A 26807-nucleotide genomic window follows, 5' to 3' on the forward strand; every position below is an offset into this window, starting at 1 on the left:
AGGTGCAGAACTGACAAAGCTCACCTGGAGTTCACAAAGCTAAATTCTGGGAAGGTCTCACTAGGAATTATTATGATACCTGGGGAACAAAATTTCCTATCACCTGGTGGTCTAGGTAATATCACTCTGCTGGGATGTCTCCAAGGGCAACAGTTATAAAGCTTTGGATAATCAGGTAACAATTAGACACTGAAATTTTGCCAGAGCTAGCTTCTACTGGAAGAGGAGGAAAATTTAATTTCAATAGAATTTTTTTTTTGTACTTCAAACGAACCAAGCAAATATTTACTTGTTACTAACTCTGTGCCAGGAACCGGGCCAGGTGTGGGGACATAAAGAATGATGGTATAGTCTTTACCCAAAGGAGATCACATTATAATTGAGAGACTAATGGAAAACAAATATTGATAAACCTGTTTTATTCCTATCTACATTTGGAACCAATATAGGCAGAGAAATTAATTCTCACAGGCAACTGAAGAGTGTAGATGTTATAGTTTAGAAGGTAGGATGGACCAAATTGTGAAGAAAGTGGAATGTCACATAAATAATAGTCAATAGGGAAGAGAGGGGGAAGATGGCGGAAGAGTAAGACGCGGAGATCACCTTCCTCCCCACATATACATCAGAAATACTTCTACACGTGGAACAACTCCTACAGAACACCTACCGAACGCTGGCAGAAGACCTCAGACCTCCCAAAAGGCACGAAACTCCCCACGTACCTGGGTAGGGCACAAGAAAAAAGAATAAACAGAGACAAAAGAATAGGGACGGGACCTTCACCAGTGGAAGGGAGCCGTGAAGGAGGAAAGGTTTCCACACACTAGGAAGCCGCTTCGCGGGCGGAGACTGCGGGTGGCGGAGGGGGAAAGCTTCGGAGCTGCGGAGAAGAGCACAGCAACAGGGGTGCGAAGGACAAAGCGGGGAGATTCCCGCACAGAGGATTGGTGCTGACCGGCACTCACCAGCCCAAGAGGCTTGTCTGCTCCCCCGCCTGCTGGGAGCTGAGGCTCGGGCTTCAGTCGGGGCGCAGGGAGAGGACTGGGGTTGGCGGCGTGAACACAGCCTGCAGGGTGTTAGTGCGCCACGGCTAGCCGGGAGGGAGTCCGGAAAAAGTCTGGACCTGCCGAAGAGGCAAGAGACTTTTTCTTCCCTCTTTGTTTCCTGGTGCTCGAGGAGAGGGGATTAAGAGCGCTGCTTAAAGGAGCTCCAGAGACGGGCGCGAGCCACGGCTAAAAGCGCAGACCCCAGAGACGGGCATGAGACGCTAAGGCTGCTGCTGCCGCCACCAAGAAGCCTGTGTGCGAGCACAGGTCACTCTCCACACCCACTTCTGGGGAGCCTGTGCATCCCGCCACTGCCAGGGTCCCGGGATCCAGAGACAACCTCCCCAGAACACAGGGCGAGCCTCAGGCTGGTGCAATGTCACGCCGGCCTCTGCCGCAACATCACGCCGCCTCTGACGCCGCAGGCCCGCCCCGCACTCCGTGCCCCTCCCTCCCCCCCCCCCCCCAACCCCGGGCCTGAGTGATCCAGAGTCCCCGAAGCAGCGGCTCCTTTAAGCCCTTCCTGACTGAGGGAAGAACAGACGCCCTCCAGCGACCTACACGCAGAGGCGGGGCCAAATCCAAAGCTGAGCCCCTGGGAGCTGTAAGAACAAAGAAGAGAAAGGGAAATCTCTCCCAGCAGCCTCAGGAGCAGCGGATTAAAGCTCCACAATCAACTTGATGTACCCTGCAGCTGTGGAATACCTGAATACACAATGAATCATCCCAAATTGAGGAGGGGGACTTTGAGAGCAAGATTCATTATTTGTTTCCCCTTTTCCTCTTTTTGTGTGTATGTGTATGCTTCTGTGTTAGATTTTGTCTGTATAGCTTTCCTTTCACCATTTGTCCTAGGGTTCTATCCATCTGTTTTTTGTTTTTTACTTAAAAAAATTTTTTTTCTTAATAATTATTTTTTATTTTAATTATTTTATTTTATCTTACTTTATTTTATTTTATCCTCTTTCTTTCCTTCTTTCTTCCTTCCTTCCTTCCTCCCTCCCTCTCTCTCCCCCTCTCTCTCTCCCTCCCTCTCTCTCTCTCTCTCTCTCTCTCTCTCTCCCTCCCTCCCTCCCTCTCTCCCCCTCTCTCTCTCTTTCTTTCTTTCTACTTTTTCCCCCTTTTATTCTGAGCCGTGTGGATGAAAGGCTCTTGGTGCTGTAGCCAGGAGTCAGTGCTGTGCCTCTGAGGTGGGAGAGCCAACTTCAGGACACTGGTCTACAAGAGACCTCCCAGCTCCACATAATATCAAATGGCGAAAATCTCCCAGAGATCTCCATCTCAACACCAGCACCCAGCTTCACTCAACGACCAGCAAGCTAGAGTGCTGGACACTCTATGTCAAACAACTAGCAAGACAAGAACACAACCCCACCCATTAGCAGAGAGGCTGCCTAAAATCATAAGTCCACAGACACCCCAAAACACACCACCAGACGTGGACCTGCCCACCAGAAAGATAAGATCCAGCCTCATTCACCAGAACACAGGCACTAGTCCCCTCCAGCAGGCAGCCTACACAACCCACTGAACCAACTTTAGCCACTGGAGACAGACACCAAAACAACGGGAACTAGGAACCTGCAAAAAGGAGACCCCAAACACAGTAAGATAAGCAAAATGAGAATACAGAAAAACACACAGCAGATGAAGGAACAAGATAAAAACCTACCAGACCTAATAAATGAAAAGGAAATAGGCAGTCTACCTGAAAAAGAATTCAGAATAATGATAGTAAAGATGATCCAAAATCTTGGAAATAGAATAAAGAAAATGCAAGAAACATTTAACAAGGACCTAGAAGAACTAAAGATGAAACAAGCAATGATGAACAATACAATAAATGAAATTAAAAATACTCTAGAAGGGATAAATAGCAGAATAACTGAGGCAGAAGAACGGATAAGTGACCTGGAAGATAAAATAGTGGAAATAACTACTGCAGAGCAGAATAAAGAAAAAAGAATGAAAAGAACTGAGGACAGTCTCAGAGACTGCTGGGACAACATTAAACGCACCAACATTCGAATTATAGGGGTTCCAGAAGAAGAAGAGAAAAAGAAAGGGACTAAGAAAATATTTGAAGAGATTATAATTGAAAACATCCATAATATGGGAAAGGAAATAGTTAATCAAGGCCAGGAAGCACAGAGAGTCACATACTGGATAAATCCAAGGAGAAACATGCCAAGACACATATTGATCAAACTGTCAAAAATTAAGTACAAAGAAAACATATTAAAAGCAGCAAGGGAAAAAAAACAAATAACATACAAGGGAATCCCCATAAGGTTAACAGCTGATCTTTCAGCAGAAACTCTGCAAGCCAGAAGGGACTGACAGGACATATTTAAAGTGATGAAGGAGAAAAACCTACAACCAAGATTACTCTACACAGCAAGGATCTCATTCAGATTTGATGGAGAAATTAAAACCTCTACAGACAAGCAAAAGCTGAGAGAGTTCAGCACCACCAAACCAGCTTTACAACAAATGCTAAAGGATCCTCTCTAGGCAAGAAACACAAGAGAAGGAAAAGACCTACAATAACAAACCCAAAACAATTAAGAAAATGGGAATAGGAACATACATATCGATAATTACCTTAAATGTAAATGGACTAAATGCTCCCACCAAAAGACACAGACTGGCTGAATGGATACAAAAACAAGACCCATATAGATGCTGTCTACAAGAGACCCACTTCAGGACTAGAGACACATACAGACTGAAAGTGAGGGGATGGAAAAAGATACTCCATGCAAATGGAAACCAAAAGAAAGCTGGAGTAGCAATTCTCATATCAGACACAATAGACTTTAAAATAAAGACTATTGCAAGAGACAAAGAAGGAAACTACATAATGATCAAGGGATCAATCCAAGAAAAAGCTATAACAATTGTAAATATTTATGCACCCAACATAGGAGCATCCCAATACATAAGGCAAATACTAACAGCCATAAAAGAGGAAATCCAGAGTAACACATTCATAGTAGGGGACTTTAACACTCCACTTTCACCAATGGACAGATCATCCAAAATGAAAATAAAGACGGAAACACAAGCTTTAAATGATACATTAAACAAGATGTACTTAATTAATATTTATAGGACATTCCATCCAAAAACAACACAATACACATTTTTCTCAAGTGCTCATGGAACATTCTCCAGGATAGATCATGCCTTGGGTCACAAATCAAGCCTTGGTAAATTTAAGAAAATTGAAATTCTATCAAGTATCTTTTCTGACCACAATGCTATGAGACTAGATATCAACTACAAGAAAAGATCTGTAAAAAATAAAAACACATGGAGGCTAAACAATACACTACTTAATAACGAAGTGATCACTGAAGAAATCAAAGAGGAAATCAAAAAATACCTAGAAATAAATGACAATGGAGACACGATGACCCAAAACCTATGGGATGCAGCAAAAGCAGTTCTAAGAGGGGAGTTTATAGCAATACAATCCTAACTTAAGAAACAGGAAACATCTCGAATAAACAACCTAACCTTGCACCTAAAGCAATTAGGGAAAGAAGAACAAAAAAACCCCAAAGTTAGCAGAAGGAAAGAAATCATAAAGATCAGATCAGAAATAAATGAAAAAGAAATGAAGGAAACAATAACAAAGATCAATAAAACTAAAAGCTGGTTCTTTGAGAAGATAAACAAAATTGATATACCATTAGCCAGACTCATCAAGAAAAAAAGGGAGAAGACTCAAATCAATAGAATTAGGAATGAAAAAGGAGAAGTAACAACTGACACTGCAGAAATACAAAAGATCATAAGAGATTACTACAAGCAACTCTATGCCAATAAAATGGACAACCTGGAAGAAATGGACAAATTCTTAGAAATGCACAACCTGCCAAGACTGAATCAGGAAGAAATAGAAAATATGAACAGACCAATCACAAGTAATGCAATTGAGACTGTAATTAAAAATCTTCCAACAAACAAAAGCCCAGGACCAGATGGCTTCACAGGCGAATTCTATCAAACATTTAGAGACGAGCTAACACCTATCCTTCTCAAACTCCTCCAAAATATAGCAGAGGGAGGAACACTCCCAAACTCATTCTATGAGACCACCATCACACTGATATCAAAACCAGACAAGGATGTCACAAAGAAAGAAAACTACAGGCCAATATCACTGATGAACATAGATGCAAAAATCCTCAACAAAATACTAGCAAACAGAATCCAACAGCACATTAAAAGGATCAAGTGGGATTTATTCCAGGAATGCAAGGATTCTTCAATATATGCAGATCAATCAATGTGATACACCATATTAACAAACTGAAGGAGAAAAACCATACGGTCATCTCAATCGATGCAGAGAAAGTTTTTGACAAAATTCAACACCCATTTGTGATAAAAACCCTGCAGAAAGTAGGCATAGAGGGAACTTTCCTCAACATAATAAAGGCCATATATGACAAACCCATAGCCAACATCGTCCTCAATGGTGAAAAACTGAAAGCATTTCCACTAAGATCAGGAACAAGACAAGATTGCCCACTCTCACCACTCTTATTCAACATAGTTTTGAAAGTTTTATCCACAGCAATCAGAGAAGAAAAGGAAATAAAAGGAATCCAAATTGGAAAAGAAGAAGTAAAGCTGTCACTGTTTGTGGATGACATGATACTATACATAGAGAATCCTAAAGATGCTACCAGAAAACTACTAGAGCTAATCAATGAATTTGGTAAAGTAGCAGGATACAAAATTAATGCACAGAAATCTCTGGCATTCCTATACACTCATGATGAAAAATCTGAAAGTGAAATTAAGAAAACACTCCCATTTACCATTGCAACACAAAGAATAAAATATCTAGGAATAAACCTACCTAAGGAGACAAAAGACCTCTAAGTAGGAAATTATAAGACACTGATGAAAGAAATTAAAGATGATACAAATAGATGGAGAGATATACCATGTTCTTGGATTGGAAGAATCAACATTGTGAAAATGACTCTACTACCCAAAGCAATCTATAGATTCAATGCAATCCCTATCAAACTACCACTGGCATTTTTCACAGAACTAGAACAAAAAATTTCACAATTTGTATGGAAACACAAAAGACCACGAATAGCCAAGGCAAATTGAGAGTGAAAAACGGAGTTGGAGGAATCAGGCTCCCTGACTTCAGACTACACTACAAAGCTTCAGTAATCAAGACAGTATGGTACTGGCACAAAAACAGAAATATAGATAAATGGAACAGGATAGAAAGCCCAGAGATAAACCCATGCACATATGGTCACTTTATCTTCGATAAAGCAGGCAGGAATGTACAGTGGAGAAAGGACAGCCTCTTCAATAAGTGGTGCTGGGAAAACTGGACAGGTACATGTAAAAGTATGAGATTAGAACACTCCCTAACGCCATACACAAAAATCAGCTCAAAATGGATTAAAGATCTAAATGTAAGGCCAGAAACTATCAAACTCTTAGAGGAAAACATAGGCAGAACACTGTATGACATAAATCACAGCAAGATCTTTGTTGACCCACCTCCTAGAGAAATGGAAATAAAAACAAAAATAAACAAATGGGAACTAATGAAACTTCAAAGCTTTTACACAGCAAAGGAAACCATAAACAAGACCAAAAGACAACCCTCACAATGGGAGAAAATATTTGCAAATGAAGCAACTGACAAAGGATTAATCTCCAAAATTTACAAGCAGCTCATGCAGCTCCATAACAAAAAAACAAACATCCCAATCCAAAAATGGGCAGAAGACCTAAATAGACATTTCTCCAAAGAATATATACAAACTGCCAACAAACACATGAAAGAGTGCTCAACATCATTAATCATTAGAGAAATGCAAATCAAAACTACAATGAGATATCATCTCACACCGGTCAGAATGGCCATCATCAAAAAATCTAGAAACAATAAATGCTGGAGAGGGTGTGGAGAAAAGGAAACACTCTTGCACTGCTGGTGGGAATGTGACTTGGTACAGCCACTATGGAGAACAGTATGGAGGTTCCTTAAAAAACTACAAATAGAACTACCATATGACCCAGCAATCCCACTACTGGGCATATACCCTGAGAAAACCATAATTCAAAAAGAGTCATGTACCAAAATGTTCATTGCAGCTCTATTTACAATAGCCAGGAGATGGAAACAACCTAAGTGTCCATCATTGGATGAATGAATAAAGAAGATGTGGCACATATATACAATGGAATATTACTTAGCCATAAAAGGAAACGAAATTGAGTTATTGGTAGTGAGGTGGATAGACCTAGAGTCTGTCATACAGAGTGAAGTAAGTCAGAAAGAGAAAGACAAATACCATATGCTAACACATATATATGGAATCTAAGAAAAAAAAAGTCATGAAGAACCTAGGGGTAAGACAGGAACAAAGACACAGACCTACTAGAGAATGGACTTGAGGATATGGGGAGGGGGAAGGGTTAAGCTGTGACAAAGCGAGAGAGTGGCATGGACATATATACACTACCAAACGTAAAACAGATAGCTAGTGGGAAGCAGCCGCATAGCACAGGGAGATCAGCTCGGTGCTTTGTGACCACCTAGAGGGGTGGGATAGGGAGGCTGGGAGGGAGGGAGACGCAAGACGGAAGAGATATGGGAACATATGTATACGTATAACTGATTCACTTTGTTATAAAGTAGAAAATGTCACACCATTGTAAAGCAATTATACTCCAATAAAAGAAAATAACAGTCAATAGGAACAGTCATTTGAATTTTAAAAGAATGACTTGGATGGAAGCATGGAAAATGTAGTGAGATGGAGGAGAGACACCAGAGGCAGGGAGATCAATGACAGGGCTTAACGACCAATTGGACACAGGAGGCGAAGAAGAGAGAGGAATTTAATAAAACTGGGACTTTTCTGATAACCTATATAGCATAGCATATTTTGTCATTCACTATCCCTTTACTCTGCTTTATTTTTTCCCCATAGAGCTTGACACTAACACACACACACGCACACGCACACACACACACACACAACACCCCTGTGTGTTTTAGCTATTGCCCATTTCACCAGTACAATATAAGATTCATAAGGAAAGGGATTTCGCTGTGTTTACTGTTATATCCCCAGTGCCGACCACCAAAAACTACTTAGGAAAGGATGAATTAAATGGCTAACTTAAGAGAATAAGTGACTTGCAATATCATTACCTAGGATAGGAAACATAGAAGGAATGGCAGTGTTGTGAGACTTGTGACAGATTCAGTTTGAGGCATGATGATTTTGAGGTGGAACTTCGAGGTGGAATATATGGTCTGGAACTTGATAGAGAAGATGGGGCTACAGATTGATATTTGGAGGTCATGGGTGCTCGGGTATCAGTAAAAGAACAAATTTCTAACTGAGGAGACGTGATATACTGTGTGTGGATCTCAGAGTTTTGTGTGGCTTCTGGCCTCAGAACTATCATCTTAATTATCTGCCTCTGGTTCACAAAATTTGTAGGTATGCTTTACAGATGGTAAGGCCATTGGGAATGCTGTTCCTGTGGCCACACCTAACACATACCTGCCTGGCTATCCCTGTTTACTCTGTCATTGACTCCAGTTTACTTTGGAGGTGACAACTTATATATACATTTTCAATTCTTTGGACAGTTTTAATATTGTTGGCTGAGCATGTCTGCTTTCTTCCCATAAGCCACTTGAAATAACTGCTCCACTCCCTAAACACAAAACACACACAAACACACACACATGCATGTGATAAACCTAGAAACTAACAATGAATACAACAGGAATAAGTAATTTGAAAACTCATAAAAGAGGTAATGGCAATGAAGATGTTCTACAGTTCAGTATTTAAGACTATTTGGCAGGCAGTCATGACATTCCTTATTATTGAATGTCAACTACTAGAGGTCATATATTTTTGTTCCTTAAAAGAGCAAGGGCATAATGGCCTGTAATAAGTATAACCCATGTCATCTCCCTTCTCATTTCCCAATGTCACTTTAATTAAAAATTACCTGGATGCGATAAGACAGCTCTCAATTTGACTGCCATTCTGCATGTATCTTGAGTCCTCACACTTTTCACAGCAATTTGATGTTTCACATGTTTCATGAGAAAAATAAACTATAGTATAATTTACTCCATTGGTTTTTAAGCAAATCTGAAGGATACAGTGTAGTAACCAGCATTAACAGTTGGATACAGAATATATCAAACATAATATTTGTTATAGGCTAAGACTCATCTGTCAAGGTTCAAATTGGATGAATTATATTATTCAGTTATTAGATACTTTCATTACATTTCATTTAAAATGTAATTATTGCTTCTATGGCTATCAAAATATACTTTCCCAATGACCTTCATTCAGGGTTGTGCTCCTTTCAGGAAATGTTGAGACTTTAGGATAGCCACCTCTGTACTTAGATAGAACTGTAGTAGTTCTGAATCAGACAGCTCTGACTGTCTTAACTGACTCCTTCCTTCAAAAGACATGGCTTAACTCCTAGACTGTGCCCCCTCCAGCACCACTTTTGCTGCATTTGTCAGACTGGCTGAAGTCTGAGTTAAAGGTCCAGGCTTGGAGTCTCACATGCTGTTTCCCTCCCTAACTTCTGGGTTTGGATGAAATGCTACATCATGCAGAATGGAATCTAGCCTCCTGAGTGGCCACTGAAAGGCTTGATGACACCACACAGTAACGTGGTGAGTTAGCTTTCTGTGGGGGTGAACCTCGACTTACAGGAAATAGGAGATGGGGGTGGGGGGTGGGAAGTCAGGCAGGTAGCATCTTCCTACCATGGAATAGTCTGAGATGGAATTCTTTCTTGCAGCCCTTCTGGAAGAGTCCAATGTGTCAAGTAATGACCAGCCTTTTTTTTTCTTTTTTTGAAGTTTTGTATGAAGTGGTAGCCAGTCTAGTAACACACTGTATCACTTTTCCTTAGTTATTTTTCCCCTCGCACTCACTGTTTTCAATTTTCACCTCCTGTTATGCACTGAATTGTGTCCCCTGCCCTAGTCCTAAATTCATAGGTTGAAGCCCTATGACCAATGTGACTATATTTAGAGATAGGCCCTTTAGGGAGGTAAGTAAGGTTAAATGAAGTTATAAGGGTGGGTCCCTAATCCAGTAGGGTTGGTGGCCTTTTATGATGAGGAAGGACAGAGCAGCCAAGATGGCAAAATAGAAAGACCCTGAGCTTACTTCCTCTCACAAGCACACAAAAATCACAACTATCTGCAGAAAAATCATCAATGCAAAAGCCCATCAGAAAAGATCTTCTACAATTAAAGACATAAAGAAGGAACCACGGGACTTCCCTGGTGGGGCAGTGGTTAAGAATCCACCTGCCAATGCAGGAGACACAGGTCCAAGCCCTGGTCCAGGAAGATCCCACATGCCGTGGAGCAACTAAGCCCATGCAACACAACTACTGAGCCTGTGCTATAGAGCCCATGAGCCACAACTACTAAAGCCTGCACACCTAGAACCTGTGCTCCACAACGAGAAGCCACCACAATGAGAGGCCCGCACACTGCAATGAAGAGTAGCCCCTGCTTGCTGTGACTAGAGAAAGCCCACACACAGAAACGAAGACCCAACACAGCCAAAAATAAATAAATAAAAGAAATTTTAAAAAAAATAAAAGAAGGAACCACAACGACACAGGTAGGAGGAGTGGACTCACAATATAATTAAATCTCATTCCCTCTGTGTGGGCAACTCACAAACTGGAGAATAATAATATTGCAGAGGTTCTTCAATGGGAGTGAGAGTTCTGAGCCCCATGTCAAGCTCTCCATGTCAGGTCCAGCACCAGGAAGAGGAGCCCCCAGAGCATTTGGCTTTGAAGGCCAGGGGGGCTTAATTGCAGGAGCCCCACAGGACTAGAGGAAATAGAGACTTCACTCTTAAAGGGGGCATGCAAAATCTCATATGCACTGGGACCCAGGGCTAGGTAATTTGATAGAAGCCTGGGCCAGACCTACCTGCTGGTCTTGGACAGTTTTCTAGAGAGGCAGGGAGCAGCTATGGCTCACCCTGGGGACATAGACACTGGTGGAAGACATACTGGGGGACATTCAAACACCTGAACACTGATGTTGGTGGCTAACATCTTGGTTCATTAATGCCAAGACCTGGCCCCACCCAACAGCCTATAGGCACAAGTGCTGGGGACACCTCAGGCCAAATAACTAACTGGGTGGGGACACAGCACTAACCATCAGCAGATAGGCTGCCTAAAGACTTCCTGAGCCCACAGCCATCTCTAGAAATACCCTTAGACATGACCCTGCCCATCAGTGGGCCAAGATCCAACTCCACCCACCAGTGGGCAGGCATCGGCCTTCCTACCAGCAAGCCTGCACTAGCCTCTAGACCAGCTTCACTCAGAGGGCAGACACCAGAAGCAGAAAACTATGATCCTGCAGACTGAGCCTACCAGCAGCAAGCCAGAGCCTACCCTGGAACCAGCTGAACACTGGCCCTGCCCATTAGCAGGTCAGTGCAATCTTTGGAACATCCTGGACCCCATACACAGCTGTGTCAGGAACTTTCCCCCTCCCAACAATCTGAAACAAGCTCTGGGATCCCCAGGCCTGCAGCCAGACTCCAGGAGCCAGATCTGCCTGCAAGTAGTTTGGCACTAACTGCAGGATCTGGCTTCACCTGCAAGTGGGTGAGCAACCACCCCAGTCTTTTGGACCCTGACTCTGCCCACCACTGAGCAAACACTAGCTCTGGGACCCCCTAGGGTTCTGCAACCAGCTGCCTTGTAACCAGGCACCACTAAACAGCAGCCAACAGCATCCACAGAAGGCAGGGCCTGGCAACCAACTGGACTAGGGGCCAACCAAACCTACCAGCCCGCCCACAGAGTCAGCCTAACACAACAGAAGGACCCATGCAGCCCTCTTAGGGGGAACCACCAAGCATATAGCTTGGGTAATGAGATGGGCGTGCACTGCTGGGATGCATAGGACATCTCCTATAAAAGGCCACTTCTCCAAGGTTGAGAAACGTGACTAACCTACCACATACATAAAATACAAATAGCAACTTAGAAAAAATGAGGTGACAGAGGAATATGTTTCAGACAAAGGAATAAGATAAAACCTCAGAAGAAGAACCAAGTGAAGTGGAGATAGGCAATCTACCCGAGAAAGAGTTCAGAGTAATGGGCCCACAAAGCCTACATAGGGAGCACTCCTAGAGCATATAGCTCTGGTGACCAGAGAGGAGTGCACTGCTGAAATGCATAGGACATCTCCTAAAAATGTCCACTCATCAAAGACTGGGAAAAGTAACCAACCTACCAGAAATAAAAACAGAGAATTAAGCAAAATGAGGCAACAGAGAAATATGTTCCAAACAAAGGAATAAGATAAAACACCAGAAGAAGAATTAAGAGAAATGGAGCTAGGTAATCAACACAATAAAAAGTTCAAAAGTACTGATCATAAAGATGTTCCAGGGACTTCCCTGGTGGTCCAGTGGTTAAAACTCCACACTTCCACTGCAGAGTGCACAGGTTCGATCCCTAGTCAGGGAACTAAGATCCCACATGCCACATGGGATAGGCAAAAAAAAAAAGAAAAAAAGAAAGATGCTCGAAGAACTTGGGAGAAGAATAAACAAATACAGTGAGAAGTTTAACAAAAAGGAAAAATAAAGAAAGATGAAATGGAGCTTAAGAATACAATAAGTGAGGGCTTCCCTGGTGGCGCAGTGGTTGAGAGTCCGCCTGCCGATGCAGGGGACACGGGTTCATGCCCCGGGCTGGGACGATCCCACATTCCGTGGAGTGGCTGGGCCCGTGAGCCATGGCTGCTGAGCCTGTGCGTCCGGAGGCTGTGCTCCGCAACGGGAGAGGCCACAACAGTGAGAGGCCCGTGTACTGCACACACACACACACACACACTCACAAAAAAAAAAGAATACAATAAGTGAAATAAAAAATACACTAGAAAGAATAAAAGTAGATTAGATGATACAGAGGAATGGATCAAACTAAAAAAAGAGAGTAGTTGAAATCACTTGAACTGAACAGAAAAAAAGACAAATGAGTAAAAAGAGATGAGGACAGCTTAAGAGACCTCTGGTACAACATCAGGCATACTAACATTCACATTATAGGGGTCCCAGAAGAAGGAGAGAGAAAGGGGCAGATAACATATTTGAAGACATAACAGCTGAAAACGTCCCTAACCTGGGAAAGGAAACAGACGTTTGGGTCCAGAAATCACAGAGTCCCAAACAGGATCAACTGAAAGAGGACCATACTAAGATACACTGTAATTAAAATGGCAGAAATTAAAGAGAGAATATTAAAAATAGCAAGAGAAAAACAACAAATTACATACAAGGGAACTCCCCTAAGAGTATCAACTGACTTTTCAGCAGAAACTCTGCAGGCCAGAAGGGAGTGATATGATATATTTAAAGTGATGAAACAAAAAACCTATGACCAAGAATACTCTACCCCTCAAGGCTATCATTCAGATTTGAAAGAGAGATCAAAAGTTTTACAGACAAGCAAAAGCTAAAAGAGTTCATCACCTTGAAACAGCCTTACAAAAAATGTTAAAGGGACTTCTCTAAGCAGGAAAGAAAAGGCCACAACTAGAAACATGAAAATTATGAAAGGAAAAATCTCATTGGTAATGACAAATATACAGTAGTGGTAGTAAATCAATTACTTATGAAGCTAGTAGGAACGTTAAAAGACAAAGTAGTAAAATCGTCTATATCCACAATAAGTAGTTAAGGAATACACAAAACAAAAGGATGTAAAACATGATGTCAAAAACAGTAAACATGAGGACTGGGAGTAAAAATCCCAGGTTTTAAAAATGTGTTTGAACTTGAGAGACTGGCAACTTAAAACAATCAGGTAGATATATAGATTGCTATCTATAAACCTCATGGTAACCACAAATCAAAAATCTATAATAATACACACACCAAAAAAAGGGAAAGAAATCCAAACATAACTCTAAAGATAGTCATCAAATCACAAGGAAAGAGAGCAAAAGAAGAAGAAAGGAACAAAAAAGAATTACAAAAATAACCCCCATACAATTAACAAAATTGGAATAAGTACATACCTATCAATAATCACTTTACGTGTAAATGGACTAAATGCTCCAGTCAAAAGACAGAGTGGCTGAACAGATACAAAACAAGACACAAATATATGTTCTCTACAAGAGATCTAAAGACACACACGAACTGAAAGTGAGGGAATGAAAAAAGCTATTTCATGCAAATGGAAACAAAAAGGAAGCCAGGGTGTAGCAATACTTATAACAGACAAAATAGATCGTAAAAAGAGACAAAGAAGGGCATTACAGAATGATAAAAGGATCAATCCAAAAAGAAAATATGATAATTTAAAATATATATGCACCCAACAAAAGAGTACCTAAATACATAAACCAAATATGACCACCTAAATACATAAACCAAATATTAACAGATATAAAAAGAGAAATTGACAAATAACACAGTAATAGTGGGGGAATTTAAAACCCTGCTTACATCAATGGACAGATCATCTAGATAGAAAATCAAAAAGGAAACACTGACCTAAAACAGCACATTAGACCAAGTGAACTTAACAAGTATACATAGAACATTCCATCCAAAAGCAGCAGAATACACATTCTTTTCAAGTGTCCATGTAATGTTCTCCAGGATAGGTCATATTGTAGGGCACAAAACAAGTCTAAGTTTAAAAAGATTGACATCCTATCAAGCAACTTTTCTGACCACAACACTGTGAGACTAGAAATCAACTACAAGAAAAAAGACTGCAAAAGACATAAACATGTGGAGGCTAAATAATACACTACTAAACAACCAACTTGTCACTGAAGAAACTGAAGATGACACAACCTGATGGAAAGATATATCATGCTCATGGACTGGGAGAATTAATATTGTTAAAAATGACCATACTACCCAAGGAAATCTACAGATTCAATGCAATCGCTATCAAAATACTAATGGCATTTTTCACAGAACTAGAACAAATAATTTTAAAATTTGTCTGGAAACACAAAAGACTCCAAATAGCCAAAACAATATTGAGAAAGAAGAACAAAGCTGGAGAGATCACAATCCCTGATTTCAAACTATACTACAAAGCTACAGTAATCCAAACAGCATGATACTGGCACAAAAACAGACATATAGATTAGTGGAAAAGAAAAGACAGCCCAGAAATAAACCCACAGTTATATGGGCAATTAACCTAAAACAAAGGAGGAAAGAATATACAATGGGGAAAAGACAGTCTCTTCAATAAATGGTGTTGGGAAAACTGGTCAGTTACATGCAAAAGAAGCAAACTGGACAACTCACACCACGCACAAAAGTAAACTCAAATGCATTAAAGATATAAATGTAAGACCTGTAACCATACAACTTCTAAAAGAAAACATAAGAAGTATACTCTTTGACATTGGTCTTAGTAATATTTTTTTTGAATATGTCTCCACAGGCAAGGGAAACAAAAGCAAAAATAAACAAATGGGACTACATCAAATTAAAAAATCTGCACATAGGAAACTATCAACTAAATGAAAAAGCTGCCTACTAAATGGGAGAAGATATTTGCAAATGACATACAGTAAGTCCCCTACATACAAACCTTCACGTTTTGAACTTTCAAAGGTGTGAATGTGCGTTCCATCAACGTCAGGCATGAGTGAAATTGCAGCTTGCCCTCAGTCTTCTATTGCTGAAGATCTTTCAGCTCTACCCTCTCCCACCTCCTCTCCCTCCCCCAGTCAGTAACTCTTCTTGCCTGTTCCCTCAATGCCAGCTGTTGTACTGTACTACTGTACTTTTCAAGGAAACATACTGTAAGATTAAAAATGTTTTCTTTATTTTTTGTGTTTGTTTTTTATGTATTATTTGTGTGAAAGGTACTATAAACCTATTATAGTACAATACTATATAGCCGATTGTGGTAGTTGGGTACCTAGGCTAATATTGCTGGACTTACGAACAAACTGGGCTTATGAATGCACTCTCAGAAAGGAGCTTGTCTGTAAGTAGGGGACTTACTGTAGCTGATAAGCGGTTGATAGCTAAAGAATTCATACAACTCAACATCAAACAAAAAACCAATTAAAAAATGGACAGAGGATCTGAGTAGACATTTTTCCAAAGAAAATATGCAGATGGCCAACAGACACATGAAAAGATGCTCAACAGCACTAATCATCGGGGAAGTGCAAACCAAAATCGCAATGAAATATCCCCTTTATATCTGTCAGAATGACTATTATCAAAAGACAACAAGTAACACGTATTGGCAAGGATTGGAAAAAAGAACACTTGTGCACTGTTGGTAGGAATGTAAATTGGTGTAGCCACTATGGAAAACATTATGGAAATTGCTCAAAAACTTAAAAATAGAACTACCATATGATCCAGTAATTCTACTTCTGGATATTTATCCAAAGAAAATAAAAACAGTAATTAGAAAAGATATATGCAACCCTATGTTCATAGCAGCATCATTTACAATAGCTAAGATATGGGAGCAACCTAAGTTTCCATCCACAGATGAATGGATACACACACACACACACACACACACAGTGGAATATTACTCAGCCATAAAAAGAATGAAACCTTGCCATTTGTGACAACATGGATGGCCTAGAGGGTATTATGCTAAGTGAAATAAGTCAGAGAAAGACAAATTATGATATCACTCACATGTGGAATCTAAAAAACAAAAGAAATGAACAAATATAACAGAGACATAGACACAGAGAACAAACATGTCGTTGCCAAGGGGAGGAGTTGAGGGGGAGATAAGACATAGGTGAGGGAGACTGAGGCACACATTTCTAGTTACAAAATAAATGAGTCATGGGTATGAAATGTACAGTGTGGGGAAAATAGTAAACAATTAATTATGTAATATCTTTGTATGTAATATCTTTGTATGTAATATCTTTGTATGGGGACAGATGGTAACTAGACTTATCGTGGTGATCAATTTGAAATGTTTAGAAATATTGATTCACTATGTTAGACATCAGGAATTAACATAGTTTTGTAGGTCAATTATACTTCAAAAGCAAACAGACAGACTCATGGAAAAAGAGATCAGATTTGTGGTTACTAGAGGCACGGGTGTGGGTGGGATATTGGGTGAAGGCAGTCAAAAGGTACAAAACTTCCAGTCATATGATAAATAAGTACTAGAGATGTAATGTACAACATGATAAAGATAATTAACACTGCTGTACTATACATATGAAAGTTGTTAAGAGAGTAATCCTAAGAGTTCTCATCATAAGGAAAAAATTTTTTCCCCTATTTCTTTAATTTTGTGTTGATATGAGATGACGGATGCTCACTAAACATGATAATCATTTCATGATGTATATAAGTCAAATCACTATGCTAGACACCTAAACTTATACAGTACTGTATGTCATTTATATCTCAATACAACTGGAAAAAAATTAAATTCTAAAAAACTTGCTTGTATTAGTCAATATTGTGTAGGTTAGCATTCTCCAAGTGTGGTCTGGGGACATTTTCCCTGGGTCTATGAGGTCAATTTCAAAATCAATGACTAAATGTTATTTGCTTTTTTCATTCTCAATCTCTCATGAGTGTATTGTGGAGTTTTCCAGAATGTGATACTGCAGCTCTTTGAATGCAGAAGCAGACCCCAAAACCCAGCTTTATTCTGCTTAGCCAGACATTAAAGAGATTTGCAAAAATTGAAACAGTGCTACTCTTCTCACAGTTATTTGTTTTAGAAAATATATTTTTCATTAAGATATTACTATGCTAATGTATAATGGATTCATTTACATATTTTTAAAATTTCTCAGTTTTAATATCTAAAACAGTAAATATCAATATATAGAACCCACATAAACAAAAGTCCATTGAGGTCCTGTTTTAAAATGTAGGCTCTGTTATTACTCGGGTATGGTTAGGTCAATAGATCAGGAGATGACTGTCACTGAAAGGGAAGTCTGTTCCCGAGAGTAGGAGGCCTGCCATGTCACACAGGGCCACACAGGGCCACCGGGAAGTCAGTCAGAAGGCTGAAGGAGCGAGGGGAAAGCATGGGTGAGAGCCTTACTGTGGTTTTCGCAGAAAGGAACAGGCAAGGCAGGGTAAGCAGGTTTGAATAATTTCAGCAGGCTCTTAGGTGTAGGGGTTGTCCTACGGTTTCCTGCATTTGGCCCTGAGGTGACTAGGACAGGTGAGTACAGGCATACCTCGGAGATACTGCTGGTTTGGTTCCAGACTATTGCATTAAAGCAAATGGGGCAATAAGGCAAGCCACACGAATTTTTTGGTTTCCAGTACATATAAACATTATGTTCACACTATGCTGCAGCCTATTAAGTGTGCAATAGCATTATGTCTAAGAAAACAATGCACATACCTTAATTAAACTAATGCTGCTGGAAAAACGGCACCAATAGACTTGCTCAACGCAGGTTTGTCACAAGCCTTCAATTTGTAAACAATGCAGTATCTGCGAAGTGCAGTAAAACAACATATTGCTGTATTGGCCCAGAGTATAAGAGCCCTGTGAGAGCTGGAAAAAGGGGGTGCTTATGGGGGCAGAGGGGGTATGGTTTTGGATTGGTTAGCTTGCACATGAGAGGTATATTCACAAGGGAGGAGCTTGTTATCTCTAGGAATTAGCTAGTCCTCAAAGGAGCAGTCTCCCCTGTGCTAGCAAGGTCCCAGGTGCCAGAGCTTTAAGAAGACAGAAAGTAAGGAAGCATAGTCAATACAGGTCCTTAATAGTTTTCAAGAGTGTAGAGATGTTCAGAGACCAAAGAGTTTGAGGGCTTCTTGGCTCGGTAATGCACAGTAAAAAAAAAAAAAAAGGTGCCCCAAATCTCAACGTCTTACAGCAAAGAGGGTTGTTCGTTGCTCAGGTGAAGTCTTCACACTTCTGATAGGTGGCATACAGTCATCTCTGGGGATCCTTGGGGGATTTGTTTCAGGACCCCCAAAGGATATCAAACTCTACGGGTGCTCAAGTCCCTTGTATTAAATGGTGTGGTACAGTCGGCCTTCTGTAACCAAGGATACAGAACCCACAGATACAGAGGGCCTCCTATACAAAGAATATCAGAACATTAAAAAAAAGTCATAATTTCAGAACAAAAGAAAATCATTTAAATTGAATTACTTTAGCTTAATGAGAAACTCACTATATTATCCTTATTTGCTCAAGTATTTATCATGAATTAGTGAGATTTCCTCACTACTTAGGAAGAGTTCAGGGACTGGTGCTTGGAAATTTCTGAAATCTAGGACAATTGTAGATGGAAGTGACATGAAGGTGAGGAAAGACCTTACCTTGTTTATACGCTGAAAGGACCCAGCAGAGAGGGCGAAGATTGAACATACTGGAAAAAGAGACACCTGAGAGAACTCCTGGAGGAGGTGAAAGAGCAAAGGAGGGAGTGGTCTGAAATAGGATAGAGAGAGAAACCTCTCTTTCGAAAATTGGTTGGATAGGAGAGGGTGCTCCTGACGATAAGTTGAGGGAAGGAGAGAAGCTGAGAGAGTCCACCCCTAATGGCACTGATTTTCTCTATGAATCACAGGCAAGTTTACTGCTGAAGGTGAGCAGGGCAGGGGATGTTGAAGGTTTAGGCCTATTGCAGGGATTGGTGAAGGGAGCCCACGGAGCACAAACAACAGGAAATGCAGCAGAACCGAAGGCCCGGCTGAGTTCAAACCTTAAATAGTAAGAGCATGAAACACATGGTAGCCTGCCTTTCCTAACTCAGCTTCTTAGCCCCGGCATTGAACCGAGATGGGGTTGGGGTGAGTGCAGGGAACTGATGTTTACTGAAAGGCTGTGTAGGGTGATGGTTACGAGCACGGCCTTTGAAGTCAGCTGGCCTGAGTAAAAATCCTGTCACTTTCCTATTCAGTAAAATGGAGCCAATAATAGTCTTGTGGTGCTGTTTTATGTGGGTAACAGTGGTTTTGTGGAGTTGTTTTGAGGGCTAAATGACTAAATATATGCTGTGGATTTTCTTTCCACATCCTTGCTTCTGGGGCTTAAGGGACCCACCTAGGTTTCAGGGTTTCACGATTAGGTGAATATAGGACTCTTGAAAAGGGACTGTTGTGCTGCACCCCGCAGGCCTGTGAGCCCAATATTTGCCCAGCTTGAAGACCGTAGAAGGACCCCAGAATCAGTGACAGAGACGTCAGTGGTGTTAACGGATAGGAGGGTCTTACCTGTGTGAAGCGAGGTCCGGGCGTCACTCCCCCCACCCTGTGGAGCAGACAGCGGCGTCTTCACTACCTCGGCGAGAGGGAGGTTACCAGCTGCAAGGGGAAGTGACGTCAGGTTGGCTCATCGGTTACCAGGGAAACCAGCAGAGGAGCATGCCCCTCCCCACCCCTTTGATGAGCTAGCAAGGTGCGGATGTTCTGATCTAATGAGCAATCAGGGCCCGGGGCGAGTACGTAGCCATTTTTTGAGGAGGGAAGGTCGGTCAGGTGAGTAGGATGCAGGTGAGGCAGGGACTGGTCAGTCAGGGGATGCACAGAGAGCAAGGGAACAGCCATCGCGGGGGGCCTGACCATACAGGGACAATGCAGCCCCTCTGCCCCCCCTGTTTCCTCTGAGGTTCCTCCTCCATGGTCTTCACGATCCTTTCTGGTTGTGGCGGGAAACAGAAGGCAGGTATACCTGGGTCTCCCGTTTTGTCTCCAAAGGGCCTAACCTCTAGGCCCTACTTTCTTCAGGCCTTTAGTTTTATATCTCAGTCACCTGTTCTAGAAGTAAACTACACCCGGCCTCTTATTTGCGTTTCACCCTCATAATCCTAGTCCACCTATCATCCACTTGCCCTCCACAGAAGTACCTCTGGATCGCAGGGAGAGGTCACATATGTGGAAGAGGCAAAAGATAAAAGCATAAAAATATGTTTTAGAAAATCTCTTCTTACCTACTAACTCTCTTACTTCTCCTGTGGGTAGATGTTTTCATCCCCCTAAAATACCCCGCGCTGGTGCTCAGAGGGACCCGTAGTGTACGTGGGCAGGGTAACTTACACAGCTCGTCACTGTGTAAAAGCTGGTAATAAACAATTCTACGCCTGTGCTCTTCCACCTGGCGCTCTGCGCTGCCTCAAACAGAGGGCTGCACTGGTCCCGTGGGGGCCTGAGGGCTGGAGCATCGGAGGACTGGGGAGAGGGAGTCGCAGGTGCTGGTGAGAGAGTACAGAGCTTAGGCAAGAAGAGACGGAGGGGCTCTGTGCTCAGAGAAGCGGGGGCTGGCGAACAGGGAGAGAAGGAAGCCGTGGAGGAGCTGGAATCGCAATGAGGGGATGAGCAAGTGGGGAGGGGAGAGGAGGGACGACTTCTGCAACAATGGGACGTGAAGCTGATGATTTTAAGGGGTTCACTTCCAGCTGATGATGAGTAGCCACAGGACTACTGAAGAGAAGCTGAGCACCACTGGGGTGGGGGACACTAAGAAGCATGAGTTTCAGCCGTTTGAGTGAAAGTGGAAAAATAGATCTGTTGTGAGAGTCCTTTACAGATGCTTGAGGAGTGAGCTTGTGGTTGAAAACAGAGTAGGCAGGGGCCAGGGTAGCAGAGGCCCGGAGCTGGTGCAAAGGCAGGAGCCTCCCAGGAAGAGGGGCTGCAGAGGTAGAAAGAACCTTGTTTTTTAATTGTAGCACGTGGGGCTTCCCTGGTGGCGCAGTGGTTGAGAGCCCGCCTGCCGATGCAGGGGACACGGGTTTGTGCCCCGGTCCGGGAAGATCCCACATGCCGCGGAGCGGCTGCGCCCGTGAGCCATGGCCGCTGAGCCTGCGCGTCCGGAGCCTGTGCTCCGCAACGGGAGAGGCCACAACAGTGAGAGGCCCGCGTACCACAAAAAAAAAAAAAAAAAAAAAAAAAAAAAAAATTGTAGCACGTGGCAGTTCTCATACACGACTCTGTATGGTCCTCCCAGCAATTCTGTGAGATGCATACAGGGCAGGAAACAGACTTTCTCCGCAAAAACCTGCTAAGCATCAGCACTGGGACTCAGACCAAGCCTCCTGACTTGACCCACGCTGTCTGTAGTTTCCCACGAGAGTCTTGATCCTCTGCGTACTATTCACAGTAGGAGAGCAACCTCTTAGAGAGAAAACTTATAGACTCTACACAGAAATGAAAGAACTTTTCTTCACCCTAGAGTCTGTGTTAAAAATCTTCAGGCTGTAAATTGTGAGAGAGCTGTTGGACTGTCAGGAATTGGTGCAGGTGAGGTTCTTATGGTGCCATCTAGTGTCCGTGATTGGACTTACAAAACTTTGGCTATAAGTATTCTGAAAACTAATTTATTTAAGGAAATAGCAAGTAACTGATTAATTTTGCAAAAGAATAGACATTAGAACACCTAATATTTTCCTCTCCCTGCCGGGAAGATTTATTAACCTGGCCTCTTGATCACCCTGAGAGCTAGACCAATGCAGTGAATTACTTCATTGCATAACACAGAAATTATGACCTAATGAAGTCCAAGGCTACCTTATTTTCTTTTCACAATACCAGTTGATCCAAGACCTTAAAGATCATGAAGCTTGGTGCTACAAGTGTCTGAGGCATTCAGGTCTTCATTCAGTAGAATGATGTATACAGCAGTGCTTCATAAACTGTAAAATGTTAAGCAAAAGTATTATATAGAGCTATTATTTCACACATACGATTCCATACCCTTGACACACCTCCCTTCTAAGCTTCATATTTATAAGAGTTGCCATCTAGACTTTACATCTGAAGAAGCTGAGGCTCAGATATGTTATATGACTTGCCCAAGGTCATAGAGCTAGTTTTCTCTTTGCTATACTGCATTGCCACTATGACACTGATATAAGGAATTAATATGAGTTTATTCAGCAGAAATTTATTAATGCTCACTAGTGCCATCCGTTGGGTTAGGAACAAGGTATATAAAGATTTATGAGTGTTGGGAACTGAATGTTTGTGTCCAACTAAAATTCATAAGTTGAAGCCCTAGCCCCTAATGTGACATATTTGGAGGTAGGGTCTTTGTGGAAGTAAAGTTAAATGAGGTCATAAGGGTAGGGTCCTGATCCAACAGGATTATGTCCTTAAGGATAGGAAGAGAGACCAGATCCAGATCTTGCTTTCTCTTGGCAGGCATATGCAGCAAGAAGGCAGCTGTCTGCAAGCCAGGAACAGAACCCGACCATGCTGGCACACTGATCTCACTTTCAGCCCCCGAACTGGGAGAAAATTAATTTCTGTTGTTTAAACCACCCAGTGTATGGTATTTTGTTATGGCAGCCCAGCCCAAGCCAACTAAAACAATGAAGATCTACTCCCCCTAAGCTGCTTCCAGCTTTGTTAGGGAAGTCAGCTGTCAGATAAATCACAACCCAACTTGCTGAGATAGATGTATGGACACCTCATATTTCTAAATGATTGCCTTAGAAGGAATCCTGATGAGACTAGTGGTGACAGGCTACCACAGATGTCAGACAGCTCTAAACTCAAATACATTTAAGAGATGACCTTTTACTTAGAGGTACCTTGTCATTAATAAACATGGACTTTCTCTCAGAACCCCGTGTGCCCTCTTTGCGTAGGAGATGGAATGGAGTTGCAGAGCGAGTGACTGAATGTGGCTTTGGGTTCTGGTTCAAGAACAGAACTTGTGGTCCTCAGCTGCTACATCTATAAAATGAGACAGTTTTGACTAGCTGCCATCTGAGGCAGTCATCTGAATATTTTTGCTCACTTTGTCCCTAAAAGAGTTTTGAAAAACTGTAAAACTGTTTCAAAATATTATAAAATTTGAAAGTTGACATCTAAAATTTTCCATTAGAAACGTAGTTTTAAAGAATGTAATTTCCATTATACTATAAATATTGACATTTTAAAATAAAATCATCACATGACTCTTATGTTTCCAGTACCATCAAAATAACATATTTATTAGAAAGTCACTATCATTCATAAAAAAGACTGCATTTCACATCATTCCTTTTTCTCAATGAAATATTATTTTCATTCCATTCTCCATTCCCAGAATTTTATGTAATGCGGTATATTTTTATGTTTGAAAGTCTTTTAAAATTAAAAATTAAAATTACCTGAAAGTTTTATTATAATTATCAGTAGTTAAAATTTGAAACAATATATTATAAATTTTGATAATAATTACACATAATTAGTAAAATTTTATTGGATACATCTCTCAAAATCTATTGATGAATGTTATTTATTGTTAGAGATAGAATTTAATCTAGTTTCAATTTCTATTTTGGGGTTTTATAGATATAAGCACTCAGAGACACTGTTCTCATAAATAGATGAGAATAGTTTTATTATAGTAAAGTCCTTCAATTATTTCAACTTCTGAATTGCATGCCAAAAGTATCATAGTAATCTCTCATTAAATGTTATTTTAAATCATCAACTTTAGGTTCTCCATCAAATTTGTTGAAAGCAAAGAATTAGAAACCCCCTGAATTACAAAAGGATTGATTATCCAGTCTTTACAGTCAATCTGGGACTACTATAGGACAATCATCTCACTTATAAATATTAATTTTAAGGAAGAGTGCTAAGTAAGGCAGAGAGCAATGAGCAATGAGCATGTCACCTGGATGACCTAAGATGCTACCAATGTTTCTTACCTATACTCTGCTTGGTTCTCTCAACTCTCTCACTCAGGAGCAATGCTTTCTTTGAGTAAAATTATCAACACTCTTATAACCACACTCTACATTATATCTGAATGAACATATTGGGCAAACTGTTCCACTGAATACCAAAATACCCACTCTTAAAGAGAAGAAAAGGAAAGACACAAAGCCTGAATGCAAATTTTTGATGCCTTATATGGGAGACTTCTCCGAAAGCAGAAGTGCTATCCAATAGAAATATAATGTGAGCTATATATGTAATTTAAAATTTGTTTAAAAAGCAAAAAGAATCAGGTGAAATTAAAGTTATATGTAATGCAATATTTCCAAATATAATCATTTCAACATTCAGTCAATATAAAAAGTTAAAAATGAGGTAGTTGTACATTTTTTTTTTTTGGTACTATTCCTTGTAGTATTTTATACAAGCAGCAAATCTTAATTCATACCAGCTACATTTCAGGTGCCCAGTATCCACATGTGACTAGTGACTATTGTATTGGACAACACAGCCCTTGAGATACACACTGTAGTAAGATTTGGGACGGATAAGAGAGCAATCTTTTGTTTTTGTAAAGTAAGAATATGGTGAACGTAAGAGAAGTGGTCAGAAAGGAAAATAGTTCTATCCATGCCCTCGTACAGCTGTGAAAGGTATCTTTCACCCCAGGGCCTACGCTGCACAGCTGTATGAAGTGGCCCTGGTGTACCTCAAGAGATAGAGGTACCCCACTTTGAAGATCATTATTTTAAGATGAATTCTAGCTGCCAGGGTCTTTGGAAAATAATGCAATGATAATGAAATTATGCAGCCTTATCTTCTGGAGAAGACCTAGTCAACTATCCTCTAAAATTCTGGAGCAAGTAAAAAATCATGAGACAATGATTAGCAAAAGATCCAGAAAGCCCTTGTTACTTTGTCAGCAATATCTTGGTATGACTTTTTTAAGGTATGGTTGACAACCTACCTTATTGCAAGCAGAGAGTTTTTGGTAATAGTAGGGTGATGTTTTCCCCTCTGACTTTGATGGAGATAAGATGAGGTTATAGGAAAATCATCAACCTAACATCAGATTACTCTAGGAGGTGAAGATTTCCTATGTTAGGGCACAGAAATGACTAAGAATCTCTTCCTTACCTTTATTTTCTTAGGAAACTTCTACAGTTTGTCCCCCTAGCTCTTTCTAAATTCCAGTGTACAGTATGAATGTTGGGCTTCCTTTCCAAAGGAACCCAGATGCTTGTCCTAAAAGGTAACTATAAAGAAGTACTCTATGATACTGTCTTAGTTGGCTTGGGCTGCCATGACAAAATACCATAGACTGGGTGGCTTAAACAACAGAAATTTATTTTCTCACAGTTCCAGAGGTTGGGAAGTATAAGATCAAGGTGCTAGCTGATTTGGTTTCCGGTGAGAGCTTTCTTCCTGGCTTTCAGATGGCTGCCTTCTGTGTCCTCCATGGTAGAGAGAGAAGTCTGGTGTCTCTTCTTTTTCTTATAAGGACACCAACCCTGTCAGATTAGGGCCCCACCCATATGACCTCATTTCACCTTCATCACCTCCTCATAGGTCCTATCTCTAAATGTCTTAGTGAATTCAAGTTGCTGTAACAAACTACCATACACTGGATGGCTTAAACAACAGAAATTTATTTCTTACAGTTCTGGAGACTGGAAGTTCAAGAGCAGGGTGCCAGTATGGTTGAGTTCTGGTAAGGAAAGTTTTCTGATTTGTAGACTGCTAACTTCTCCTTATATCTGCACCTGGCAGAGAGCAGAGAGGAAGAGCAAACTTTCTTGTGACTCTTTTTAAAAAAATTAATAAATGTATTTTTGGTATTTATAATTTTTTACTGAAATATAATCAAATTACAATGTTTCAGGTGTACAGCAGTGATTCAGTTTTATATATATATATATATATATATATATATATATATATACACACACATATATATTCTTTTCCATTATAGGTTACTACAAGATATTGCATATAGTTCCCTGTGCTATACAGTAGGTCCTTGTTGTTTATGTATTCT

Source organism: Grampus griseus (genome assembly GCF_964374135.1).
Source record: "Grampus griseus genome assembly, chromosome: 3".
Lineage (NCBI taxonomy): Eukaryota > Metazoa > Chordata > Mammalia > Artiodactyla > Delphinidae > Grampus > Grampus griseus.